Here is a 13,165-nt window from a genome sequence, read left to right as displayed (position 1 = left end):
TTATATCATTGCATCTTAGAGGGTGCTTGGATCACCCTCTTACCCACCAGTCCTTTCTAGAATTATGCCCTTAACTTTCTTGGCAAATCCCAGGGTCTTTGGCGGACCTGTCCGAGGAGACCTTCATCCTTGGACAACTCCTCGGACCTCTACAGTATAGGCTGTCTCGTGGGCTTAGGGGCCCAATGACAAAAACAAACTGGTACCAATTGATCAAGCCCAAAGCCCATTTGTTTATTTAATAACTCTTATCCCCACAAAATTTATATTATTCTCTCATTATTTATTTGTAGGATGATATCAAAAAAGTTACTTGATAATTCACACAAAGCACATTGCTTTTTAAGTTTGGAACCCATTCACTTCTTGCTCTTTCAATTGGGTTAAAATGAATTTAAATACTGTAACTCAAACTGTCTTTTAACTTTTAAGTTTGTAGTAATTCTTCCCTCTCTTTAGTTGTATGGAATGCATAATTATCCTTATAAGATTCCTATAAATGACCCAAACATAAGAATCTTATACAACTGGAAATCTTAGTAGATTCATAATTAAACCAAATATTTATCAGACATCACATTTTAAGGAATTTTGATGTCAGAGGACAATATGAATTCCCTAAACCAAATGCTACGTAAACTTGTATACAAATAAATGAACCAAAAATCGTAATTTCACATTCCAGTAATATCATTGTAATTTTTACCATGTTATGATGAACCAAACACCCCTATAGTACCACCAATTCCACCCCTGGAGCTATTCTTGTTTTTAGTTGCTCCACATGATATAAAGCTGCTAATTTCTTAGGATCGCTAGAATCATGTAATATTTTTTCCACGTATGGTCTTCGCGTATCAATAATTATCTTCTCCAATGACGGAGTATTATTGATTACATACAAGGCAAGCTCCATGTCAATAGTACAACCAAAAAAACCAATCAATTCAACCACCTTGAGGCATTGGTGTGGATATTTTGCCCTCGGCACCTTTATTTTTCCTTCCCGTGGACCATCTAGTCCAATAAACTGTCACAAGGAAGAAGTAGCAGTGTTTTGCTATTTAAAAGATAGGGACACCATTCACAATGTCGTCAACAAAATACTTCAAGCTGATTAGAATTATTGTGTTGCCACAGGTAATAGGTTGTCAAATTTATTATTGTTGAATAGAAGTAAGTTATCACCTATGCTTATGCCAACTGAGACCATTGAAGTTTCCATAAGGCTTGTTATCGGGCTTATTATATGCAAATGTACTTTTAAACATCATTAACATAAGGAAAACATATGCATGCTACAAGAAAACAATGAAGCCAATTATGCCAAGGTGCCAACCAATTGCAGCTTCCATTCGTATAGCCAAGTGCTAGTGTTATTCATATGAATAAGGCTGTGTTTGGTTCTATGTAAAATGTTTTCCAAATGTAAAATATTTTGAAGTGAAAATATTTTTCAAGTGATTGGTGGTATTTTGAAAAATATTTTTTAGTGTTTGGTTGTGTTCTTAAAAATACTATAGAAAACACATTTTCTACTTGTTGCTCACATTTTCTCAGCTGCCAAACAAATATATAATATCATTTCTCAGTAGAGACACAAAAGAAACAAAACCCAAAAAAAAAAAAAAATTCATCAAATCCGATCAAATTGAGAGAAGAAGGAAGAGAGAGAGGCGACTGGGTTCAATCTAGAGGTGAGATCGCGCGGCGTTGGTGTCGATCTTTGCTTGATCGATGGTGAGAGGCACGGCCTCGACGACGGTGGAGTCGATCTCAAGTTCAGGTGACCGGCCTCTCTCTCTCTCTCTCTTGGTTCAGTTCTTTTTTTTTTTTTTTTCTGGAAATGGTTTGAAGGTAAAATAGATCTGTAATCTATTTTACACTTCAACCAAGCTCATTTTACAGTCAACGGAAATGATTTTCCGTTTGACCAAATTTTCCATGCACAACCAAACACACGGCAGGGTGTAAATTGTTTTCCCAAATCCATTTTCAGCCAAAACAAACGCAACCTAAAAATAGTTTTCCTAATCTACAGGCATCAAAAACTATCCTACATTCAACCAAACTGAAGTTACAAAAAACTAAAAACAAAACAACATTCAAAATAGCCTTATCATGTTTATCCTTTAAAGTGAATGCCATCCAATAAAGAATGGAATGGTTTATGTTAGGTCCAAAGGACTAGGTGTTGGCAACCGATGACAAAAGTATTGAGTCTTGTTGAGTTCTTAATGTAAATTATAAGTCCAAGACAAAAGCTTAAGATTTGCTGAAGAAAAAGAAGAATTTGTTAGTTCGACTGCTGGCTTGACACTTGCCTCGACCAATCGAGATAAGTTCGACTGCTGTTCGATTCCTTGTTCAATCGATCAAGATTTGCAGATTTAGTTTTTCAAATCTGATGTGATTTATTAAGTCTGTTGTATATGTGGGTTTTTGAAACCCTAATGAAGAGTCTATATAAAGGCCCATTAATCAAGACTTATTAAGAGGTTAGAGAGGCAGAAACCCTAAGCTCTTCAAAGAATAGATCTGAACCCCCACCTTTTCAACTTGTGAGATCTCAAGAGCACATAGAGAAAAGTTAATACGATGTTGTTGCTGCCATAGTGCAGATATGTATGAAACCATTGAGCATTCTAGTCTACAATAGTTGTTGGTCAAAACCTTCAAGTGCAGATCTTAGAGTTACAAACAAGAAAGTTTGTATGCAATCAGTTAACCATAGTTGCTGATCTAAAGCCTTTAAGTGGATATCTCAAAATCACAAATAGGAGAGTTTGTGTGCAATAATTTCATAGTAGAAGAGTCAGTGAATTCGGAATTGCATGTAGTCACGTAAATACTACATGAGGTAGCAGTAGATTTAGGGTAAGGGTCGTCAATGGGCCGAGTCGGACCGGCCCGGACCATTTTCACTTGGCCCATGGGCACAATGGGCTGGGCATAATAGGCTATTAACTAGTTAATGGGCCGGGTCGAGATGAGCCGAAAGAGAAAACCTCAGCCTATGACCTTGCCCATGGGTAATGCCTATTTTGTTTTTAGCGAGCTGGGCTATCCGGTTGGGCCTAATGGGCTACCTATGGGCTTGTGTTAGTATATTATTTTTATAAAGAAAGAATCAAATTTTTATAAGGGAATAATCAATCTATTTTTTAAAATGAAAGAATTAAAGAATTTAATACTTAATTACAAATTTTTTTACATTCAAATCTATATAATTTTTTGTTTTGTTGATGGAAACCTATTTAATTTTTTTTTATTAAGGCTTTAAATAGTTTTTTATTTTATCTTTAATAATAAAAAAAATGTCAAATGGTTGATTCAAATTTGCTAGACTACTAGAAAAATATATATTTAGTAAACTAAGTTTAGCACAATTACTTTGAGTATCTTAGTAGTTGAGGGAGTTCTCTTAAGAAATTTCTCTATAATATCTCAAGATCAATCATTCATACACTTCCTATATATTTTTGTTATGAATTATAAGTTATTGGGCTGGGTAGCAGGTTAGGCTACTGGGCTAGCCCCAGGTACCCATAGGCATAAAAACTAGTCCACGGCCTGACTCATTGGGCTAGTGGGCTACCCATGAGCCTTAATAACAATGGCCTGGGCCGCCCATTAGCCCGGCGGGCCGTCGGGTTTCTGGGTCGGACTATGGGTCGTGGGCTATTTGATGACCCTTACTTTAGGGTTAAGTTTATTGTATAAACTTCGATTCTATTTAATAAATATGTTGCCTTGAGAATTTTTTAGGTTAAATCCTCCTAGATTTTTTACTTTAAAACCACAGTTCAAAAGTTTTCCTTGTTTATCATTCTTGGTGCTCATGTGATCTATGCTTATTTGACGTTCATTAGAATCGGGATCTATTACATAATTAATTAAATTAATTATTTGGCTAAGATTTGATAAAATTTTAGACAACTGGGGTCTAAAATCCTAATAGTTTATTTGCACCAAGCTCTTAAAAACATATAATTCTTGGGAGAATGATCTGTAACTGGCAAGTTCATTGTGGACATATTTAGTTTCCAAAAAACATTAAAACAAGTGCCTTCAATATAAAATTAGATAATAAATATAAGTATATAACGATGGATTTGTTAACAAATATATTCATTAAGAAGTTAGTGATGTAAAATTAATAAAAGTTCCATTAAGTGTAACCTTATAATAACTTTTGTTGTATATTTTCTAAAAGATTTGAGACAACAATAAACCATTACGTGCGAATTATCTATAGTTGGTAACAGAGCAAATTTTTGGTTACATAGTACATATGCATGCTAAGAATTTTAGTCAATGTATAGGAAAACACAACTTAAGTGAAAACATAGATAATAAAATGTCTGCACAAGAAATCCCACAACTCTAAAATCATAAGCATTACCTTGAGCAAAAAAAAAAACTCTAAAATTATAAGCATTACCTTGAGCACAAATCCATGCAAAACAGGGGATGCGTTTAGCAAGGAAATGCAACAACGGAGGCTATTAAAGTAAGGATATATATCCAATTTCAATTGCCTGAGATTTCTTAACTCTGGAAATTTGGGAACCTGGAAAGAGTCCTGAACAATTGAACCAAGAAAAAGGAGCACATTCTGACATTCATATGCAACAACCATTGATGTATGAAAAAAGAAAAGGCACAATGGAGTTCACAATGAAATTTATGACTAACCGTAGTAAAAAGATCTAGCTCAAGTGTCTCCAGCTGAGAGAGATAACGTGAAAGTGGGCAATCATTTTGTAAGAAATAGTGACAACAGTCATCTGTCACATTTTTCGCAGACAGATCAACAAAATTGGGAACATCCCCTAGAAGGATCTTTATCGTCTTATTAAGCCCACTATATTTGAAAGAAACAAGATTCATAGCAGAAATCTGAATCTGTTTGAGAGAGAAGCAGTTTAATTCTAAGTGCTTTAGCTTGGGCAAAGGGCTAGAAGTCTTTAACTTCACTAGAGACTTTGAATTTTCCACATGTAATATCTCAATGAATGGGCAATTGGATAAAACATACTCAAGAACTTCCCCAGTCACTTCCACAGAAGTCAAAGAGAGGTCTGTTAAGGAATCAAGACTGTAACTATGAAAAATCTGACTAGTAAGAGTATAAGCATTGGGCACCCCATTCATCATGAAATCCAATGAAAGCTTTTTAACCTTTTTCCTCAGTGAAAAGCATATCCAATTGTCAATTTCCGACTTGAATTTCCTCCCATTCATTTCAGATACAACTCTAAACTCATCTATAGTATTACCTTGATGCAATTCCAACACACTATTCACCTAACTAACAAACCTATTCCTTAAACTAGTCCTTTCAGACTCCATATTCTCCACATTTGCCAATATAAGAAAGACTTGAACAGCACCATTATAACTAAAGTTCTGTGGATCGGATGTCTTCCTTAGTAACCTTGAATCATTGAAGTCCAAGCGACAGGTCATAAGTGTCCATCAATATCTCCACCTTTTGGCGAGAATAGTTGTCCGCTGCATTTCTTTCAATGTCAATAGTGACAGAATGGACACAAGAATTTCATCTGGCAATTTACTTAACCAATCCTGGAGAAATTGTTAATGTAGATTAGTAAAGAATATAACGACTATCCCAAAAATAAATAAAATATCTAATATTGGTAGCGTTATAGAATCATTGAAATTTATTCACCTTTTGGTGTCTTCTCTTTGACAGCTTAGTCCGTCTCTTTGCCATAATTATAATGGAAACTGAACATAAACAAAACTATTTTAGTTGATATTGGTGTAATGATAAATATAAAAAATAAAATAAAAAAAACTATATATAATAGAGAAAATAAAAAGGCAGGATTTATAAATTATAAGAATTTGCAGACCTTCACTTGTCTAGCTAATTTCATAAGAAAAAAAGAAGGCTATTTTCTCAATAACCAAATAGAATAAAAATAAATAACAAACGCAAACACAACAGTTTCAGAGAGCCAAAGATTCACATATAAGCAGATAGAACAAAAACAAAATCTTAAAATTTTAAACCAAGAAAAAAAAAAAAAAAAAAACTCACTAGAGACAGTGAAAAAGAGTGACGAGCCTGTGAGAGCGAGCGATATGGCGGTTTGAAGACAGAGGGGCTGGTGGCTAAAGAGGGTGACGACGTCTGAAGGCTAGTTCACATAAAGAAGCATTCGGCCAATAGGAGGGGTGAGGATTTTTGGTGTTGCATTTATTCCTGAACTTGCATATTCGCAGGGGATACGTGGAGTAGTAGAGTTCCTAGCTAACTCTACCCATCATTTAAAAACTCTATATATGATAAAAATTCACTCTAACTTAATCTAAATATATAAATATATAAAACTCTCTTCTACATACTTGAACTCCACAATTTCTCTCTATACTTGCAAGCACTTTTATTTATATATATTGGTTGAAATTAGTCTTTTGCGTAACTCTAGGATATATTTTTTTTAAGAGTCAATAGTGTTAGAGTTAGGAATTTGTTGAGAAATAAAAAATAAAATGTTTAATTTTTATTCCTATATATAAAGTTTTCATATAAGTATTCTAAATATAATTTAGTGTACAATACAATTATATTGTATAATAGTTTGAAAAAATTACTAATAGTTTAAAGATCAGTATAACAACCGTTGAATGCGTAAATAAATATAATTAAATAACTACTGATGATGCGAAGAAAATCAGTAGGCTGGATGCTTCGGACTGGAAAGGACTACTGGATCTTTCTACGGCCTGAAAAAGAAAGAAAAGCGTATCAAAGGCGACCGGGGCTACCGGCCAAAAGTCCTCCGATGGCAAAGTTAGTTTTTTCCTCTAAGTTATTTGAGTTCCAACTTTTTTGGAGTAAAAACTGAACATACCTTGGGTTTGTCTGAAACCACCTTTATATAGTGTTATCATAGGCGGTTACCAAAATTGGAACTTCCCCTGGCTTCAAGGAGAGAGAGAAATCAAACGTAACTTGCATAACCGTTTGGAAGTTATGCTCTTATTTCACAACGGATACTTGGCGGTTATGCGTGGAATAAGGGATTATTATATTTCATTCGGAGATTTTCCTAAGTGTGACACCCTCGTCCTTGAGTTCCTCAGTTGGGCGTGCTTTGTTTCACACGCGGGGGCTGTTTCGCCTAACGGGTGAATTTGCTCAAGACGAGGATGTCGACACTCTGGACGAGTGCATCACTCTGATGGTGCGTACCTCGCCTTGAGCTCTTCTTCCCTGGACGAGGCACTTGTTGGTAAGCTTCTGAGGACGTTTGCGGTAACAGGTGGGCTATGGACGACCTTTATGGACGACTTGGAGATGGGCTAAATCATTCCCCTATCAGTTGCCCCCTGTTCTAAGGTCGTCCAAAGTCCTTTTGTTTCTTGGACTCGTTTCAACATATTATTCCACGTGTCTCAAAGTAAGGGACGAGGTTGCAAAGGCTTCATAGTATGTCACGTGTCATTACTAACCCTCCTAACCGTTGTGTTGGTTTGGGTTTTCGAGGAGGTTGCCACGTGGTTCTTTCTGATTGGTCATTGCGTTCTGGGTTTTACTTTTCAACGCCTATAAATAGTGGATTTCCTCCCCTACCCTCCTCATTTTTAAAATTCTCTCGTTTGACATCTCTCGTCCATCGCCTCGTCTAGGAGTATTCCAGCGTCCTTTAGTTTTCTTCGTCTAGAGCCAGGTATTTTCTCTACGCTCGTTTTAGGCTTCCCTTACATTTCCAAAATGTCCGAAAGTTTTTCTTCGTCTAGCAATAGCGTTGATAGGGAGATAGATGAATATCGCAACACAACTAGCTATAGTGGTTCTAGTAGTGACAGCAGTAGGAGTAGTGGTAACACCACAGACGAGTATGTTTCTGGGGTTCCTGGGGTTCCCTTAGAAGTTTTCCAGGAAGAATTTAGGACGAGGGTAGCATCTGGGTCTAGGGCTGGTCCTTCTAGCGCGCCCTCGTCCACTAGAAGGGACGAGGTTGAGACTGTATACAGCTGCGCTGTTGGGGTTCCAGCCAAGACAGACGAGAGAAAATTAGCGTCCCTTAGAAGTTGGTACCAAATCCCGGACGAGCTAAATCCTAGATTGGCCGTCCGTGATGAGTGGTGTTGCCAACCTCATTTTGGCATTGGGGTTTATGAAGCCTACCTTCTAGGGGGTCTTAGGCTGCCTCTCAATGCTTTTGCCAGGGAGTTGCTCACTAGGTTAGGTATAGGTTTATGTCAATTAAATCCTAATGCATGGAGACTAGTTGTTTCTATGCAAATTTTGTGGAAAGAGGTTTTCGAAGGGGACTGTCCTCTTACCGTGGACGAGTTCCTTTTTTGCTATAAACCCTTCCGAAATTAGTCAATCTCGTGGCTTTTATCAATTCACGGCCAGGAGAAAAGACTGTAGGATAATTAAATCTTTGGTTACCTCAGATAGGAGTTGGAAGACGGAGTTCTTCTTCGTCTCAGGTTTTTGGGCAGGACACCCTGCTGATGTGGGCAGGGATTCATTTCCCCCATATACAGGAGATTTAGGGAACCTTCGTCCTGAAGGTATGCTCACCACTACTGTAGCATCGCCTTTATTACATATCTTTCTGGGCTAATTTCTTCGTCCTTGTTGCAGGTGTTAGGAGGCCGTCGTTGAGCAAGTTCCATCTAGGACGCGTTCAAAAGGCTCGTCTTCACCCAGAGAGGGACTTTCATACCTTGGTCACTCTCCAGCGTCTTGCGACTTGGGGACTTGGCCCTGAGCCCTCTCCAGAAGCCTTAGCCCACGAAATTACAGTCCGTCGACGTGAGTTCTCGTCTTGCACTTTCTCTTTTTTCTTTTCTTCTTTTTTTTTTTTTTTTAATTATATATATATATATATATATTTTTTTTTTTTATTTTACACTTATTATTGCTATTTATTTTAGGGATGGCTACAATGAAAGAAAACAAAGGCAAAGGGGTCGTGGACGAACGTGGCAAGCAAGACAGCGAGGCTAGGGGTCGTCCTGCTGTGGGGGATAAGAGGAGCCTGTCAAAGGCCATTAATCTTGACAACCTCCCCAGCAGAAGAGCCAAGCACAGAAAGTCGTCCAAGGCTTGGGTCGTCTCTCCTGCTGTCCCTGTCCCTCCTCCTCCACCACCGTCCGTCCAGATCTTCGACGTGGAGTCGTCTGAGCCTGTTCCCACTCCACCGTCCAAGACCAGTATTCCTGCCCCGTCCCAACCTCCCGTTGATGTTGTGCCCAACCTCCTCGAGAGTGAGGGCTTGGCTTGGGAGAGGTTCCAACAGGCAGTGTCTGACGAGGACGTGGCTGCATGCTACAACATGTCCTTGAAAGACTTTGAGCACTCGGGCGTCCACGATCTTTTCAAGGTAACGGATACAAATTTGTTCTCGTCGTTAGCTTTTTATGCTTGTTTACTTTGCTTGATACAAAAATTCTTATTTGTTTGTGTAGGCCATGTCCAAGTTTATAGCTGCGTCTAGGCAGGCTACTGAGTTGGACAGGACGAGGCTGCTGTTGGAGAGGAGGATCAAGGAGGTCAAGGACGAGTGCAAGAGCTGGGCTGAGACGGCTGCTGAGGCTAAGGACGCAGCCAAGGATTTGCTAAATCTCGTCGAGGAATTAAAAGCTGATGTAGTGGAAAAGGACTCTCGTCTTGACCACTTTCAGAAAAAGACCGACGAGCTAAGCAATTCCCTTGTGAGGGCTAAGGACGAGGCCGTGGAGGAGTTCAGGGCTTCGAAGCAGTTTACGGACCTTCTGGACGCCAACTATGCGGCTGGATTTGAAGACTTTCGCATGGAGGCGAAAGAAAAGTTTCCAGAAGTTGATTTCAGTCCTATCGTCCTTCAACTTGGAGGTGCTGCTAGTTCTTTTCTTCAGACTAATTCTGAAGATGTCAATGTTGAAGACGATGCCTCTACCAAGGCCTGCTGACGACGACCCTAATGCCACGATGCCCGTTGTTTGAAAATTTTCAACAATTTTTAAAGTGTTTTTCTCCTGTATTTTTTTTTTTTTTTTTTTTTTTTTTTTTTTTTTTTTAAATGTATAAGAGTACATTTGTTCCGTCCTGAGTACTTGTGACGGCTTTATAAACAATGCCTTTCAAGGCTTGCTTCTCAAGGGTTTTTGGACGGTGGTCGTTCACCCTTTTATTGTTTAATGAATGTTTATTTTCAGTTATCATTATTGTTGTTCCATGGAAGAGTGTGTCTTTTTATTCAATTGCCTTTTAAGCAATGTTCCCCAGTGTTGGGTGATTGTTTACACGATGCCCTTATGGACGATTATCTTAGGACGATCATATGCTCGCCGTTAGAACGCAGGTGTTAATGCCTACTTCCCTTCTTAGACGAGTAAGCCCTGGCCAAGGAAAACTTGGACGAGCATGTCTTAACATTGTTGCTTTATCCTCGTTTTTTTTTTTTTTTTTTTTTTTAAGGAAAGCTTGGACGAGCATGCCTTAGCATTTGTGCTTTATCCTCGTTCTTTTTTAAGGAAAGCTTGGACGAGCATGCCTTAGCATTTGTGCTTTATCCTCGTTTTTTTTTTAAGGAAAGCTTGGACGAGCATGCCTTAGCATTTTTGCTTTGCCCTCATTCTTTTTTGGACGAGCATGCCTCAGAGCTTAGACGAGTTTGTATTCGTCCAGAGATTTTATTTGTCAAAGGCTTTTTCCTCGTCCTTAGATATTATCAGGGAAACTGGAATTCAAGTACATAAGAAATCCAAACCATATTATTACATGAACATTGTTCACGATCTTGGCACACGCTTATAAGCTAGTGCCTTATTAAAATATCTAGTACATAGCATCGTCTTTCATAAGCTAGTCTGCAAGTAGTGCACTAGTTTAAGAACTAGTGCACTTTTATTTATAACACCATAATAATAGTAAAAGCACAAGTAAACATAAGCAAACACGCAAATCATTACTGATAGTACTTTCGCAAATGTTCCACGTTCCAAGGGTGTTCTAACTTCCGTCCATCCAGGGCTTCCAGGTAGTAGGACCCCTGCCTTTTGCAATTGATTACTTTGTAGGGTCCTTCCCAATTGGGTCCCAGTTTTCCATGAGCTGGGTTCCTGGTCGCCAAGGAGACCCTTTTGAGGACAAGGTCCCCAATACTGAACCGTCTGGGCCTTACCATGGCGTCATGCTGTCTGGCCATGAGATTTTTGTATCTTGCTGTCCTTTGCTCCGCATCCATTCTTACCTCATCAATAAGATCGAGGTCAAGGCGAAGTTGCTCCCCATTGTCTTTTTCCTGGTACTTCATCACTCGGTGGCTTGCCATATGGACCTCTGCCGGTATAACAGCTTCACTCCCATAAGCTAGTTTAAAAGGGGTCTCTCCTGTCGGAGTTCGTGCAGTCGTCCTATAGGCCCATAGAACACCAGGTAGCTCGTCTGGCCATATCCCTTTTGCCCCCTCAAGCCGAGTCTTGATGATTTTCAGCAGGGATCGGTTTGCTACTTCCGCTTGCCCATTTGCCTGTGGATGGGAGGGTGAAGAATAGTGATTCTTGATTCCAAAATGGTTGCAGAAATCCCTGAAGGGTGCGTTGTCAAATTGACGTCCGTTGTCAGATACTAATACCCTGGGTACTCCGAACCTGCATAGGATATTCTTCCATACAAAATTCTTCACGTTCTGCTGAGTGATTGCTGCAAGAGGCTCAGCTTCTACCCACTTGGTGAAGTAATCTATCCCTACCACCAAAAATTTCATTTGCCGGACTCCTATTGGAAAAGGACCCAGGATATCCAGTCCCCACTGTGCGAAGGGCCATGGGGCTGTCATTGGGGTCTGATACTCTGACGGCTGTCTGGGCACATTGCTATAACGCTGGCATTGGTCACATACCTTGACATAAGCTTTAGCGTCTGCCTGCATTGTTGGCCAATAGTAGCCGGCACGGACGATCTTATGGACGAGGGACCTTGCCCCTGAATGATTTCCACAGGATCCTTCATGAACCTCCCTTAGAACATAGTTTGACTCGTCAGGAGCCAAGCATCTTAAGTAGGGTTGAGAAAAGCCTCGCTTGTACAACACCTCATTTATGATGACATACTTGGCCGACCTGACCCTTAACTTTCTCGCTTCATCCTTGTCTTCTGGAAGCCTCCCATCTTTGAGATAGATTATTATCGGACTCATCCAATTTTCTCCTCCCCCTATCTGCTGTATGTCGGGGATGTCTATGCTCGGCATGTATTGGATGTCGTCGAACTCGTCTACGACTCCTGCCGAGGCGGCTTTAGCCAATGCGTCTGCTTCAGCGTTCTCCTCCCTAGGAAGTTGAATAAAACTTATGGCTGAGAATTTTCGGGCAAGGCGTTTCACTTTGTTAAGGTACTTCTTCATTCGATCTTCTTTGACATCGCACATCCCATTTACTTGGTTAATGACCAGCTGAGAATCTCCTCTGATTGTTAACGACTCCACCCCTAGGGACTTGGCCAATTCCAACCCCTTGAGTAGAGCCTCGTACTCAGCCTCGTTGTTGGTAGTTGGATATTGCAGACGGGCCGCATACTCCAGCTTGTCACCCTCAGGGGACTTCAGCACAATTCCAATCCCTCCTGCGTACAGTGTGGACGATCCGTCTACATTAACCACCCACATTTCATTTCTCTCGTCCTTGTTCAGGTCGTCCTGACTGGGGGTGAATTCCGCAATGAAATCTACCAACGCCTGCGCTTTTATCGCGCTCCTTGGGAGGTACCTGACATCAAACTCGCTGAGCTCAACGGCCCACTGTACTAGCCGTCCAGCAGCTTCCAACTTGCTCATTGCCTTTTTTATGGGATGGTCCGTCAGGACGTTGATGACGTGTGCCTGAAAATAATGTCTTAGCTTCCTGGAAGCCGTGATTAGTGCGAAGGCTAGTTTCTCCATCATTGGGTATCGCCCTTCTGCCCCTCTCATCGCGTGGCTTGTGTAATAGACTGGCTTCTGGACTTTCCCCTCTTCTCTGACTAACGCTGAGCTTACTGCGTGTGGGGACACTGCCAAGTACAAATACAACTCTTCCCCAGGTACAGACGGACTCAACAGTGGTGCCGTCATTAGATACGTCTTCAAGTCTTGGAAGGCCTTCTGACACTCGTCCGTCCATTCAAAAGCCTTCCTAAGGACTTTAAAGA

At 40.0% G+C, this 13,165-nt stretch overlaps 1 pseudogene; it reads right to left on the bottom strand.

The window, feature by feature from the left end:
- Positions 1-730: 730 nt before the first annotated feature.
- LOC142629065 (F-box/FBD/LRR-repeat protein At1g13570-like) lies at positions 731-5,740 on the bottom strand (annotated as a pseudogene).
- Positions 5,741-13,165: the final 7,425 nt, after the last annotated feature.

Source organism: Castanea sativa, chromosome 3 (assembly GCF_040712315.1).
Source record: "Castanea sativa cultivar Marrone di Chiusa Pesio chromosome 3, ASM4071231v1".
Classification (NCBI taxonomy): domain Eukaryota; kingdom Viridiplantae; phylum Streptophyta; class Magnoliopsida; order Fagales; family Fagaceae; genus Castanea; species Castanea sativa.
The sequence above is the reverse complement of the archived record's forward strand: the minus strand, read 5'-3'. Positions and strand labels throughout refer to the sequence as shown.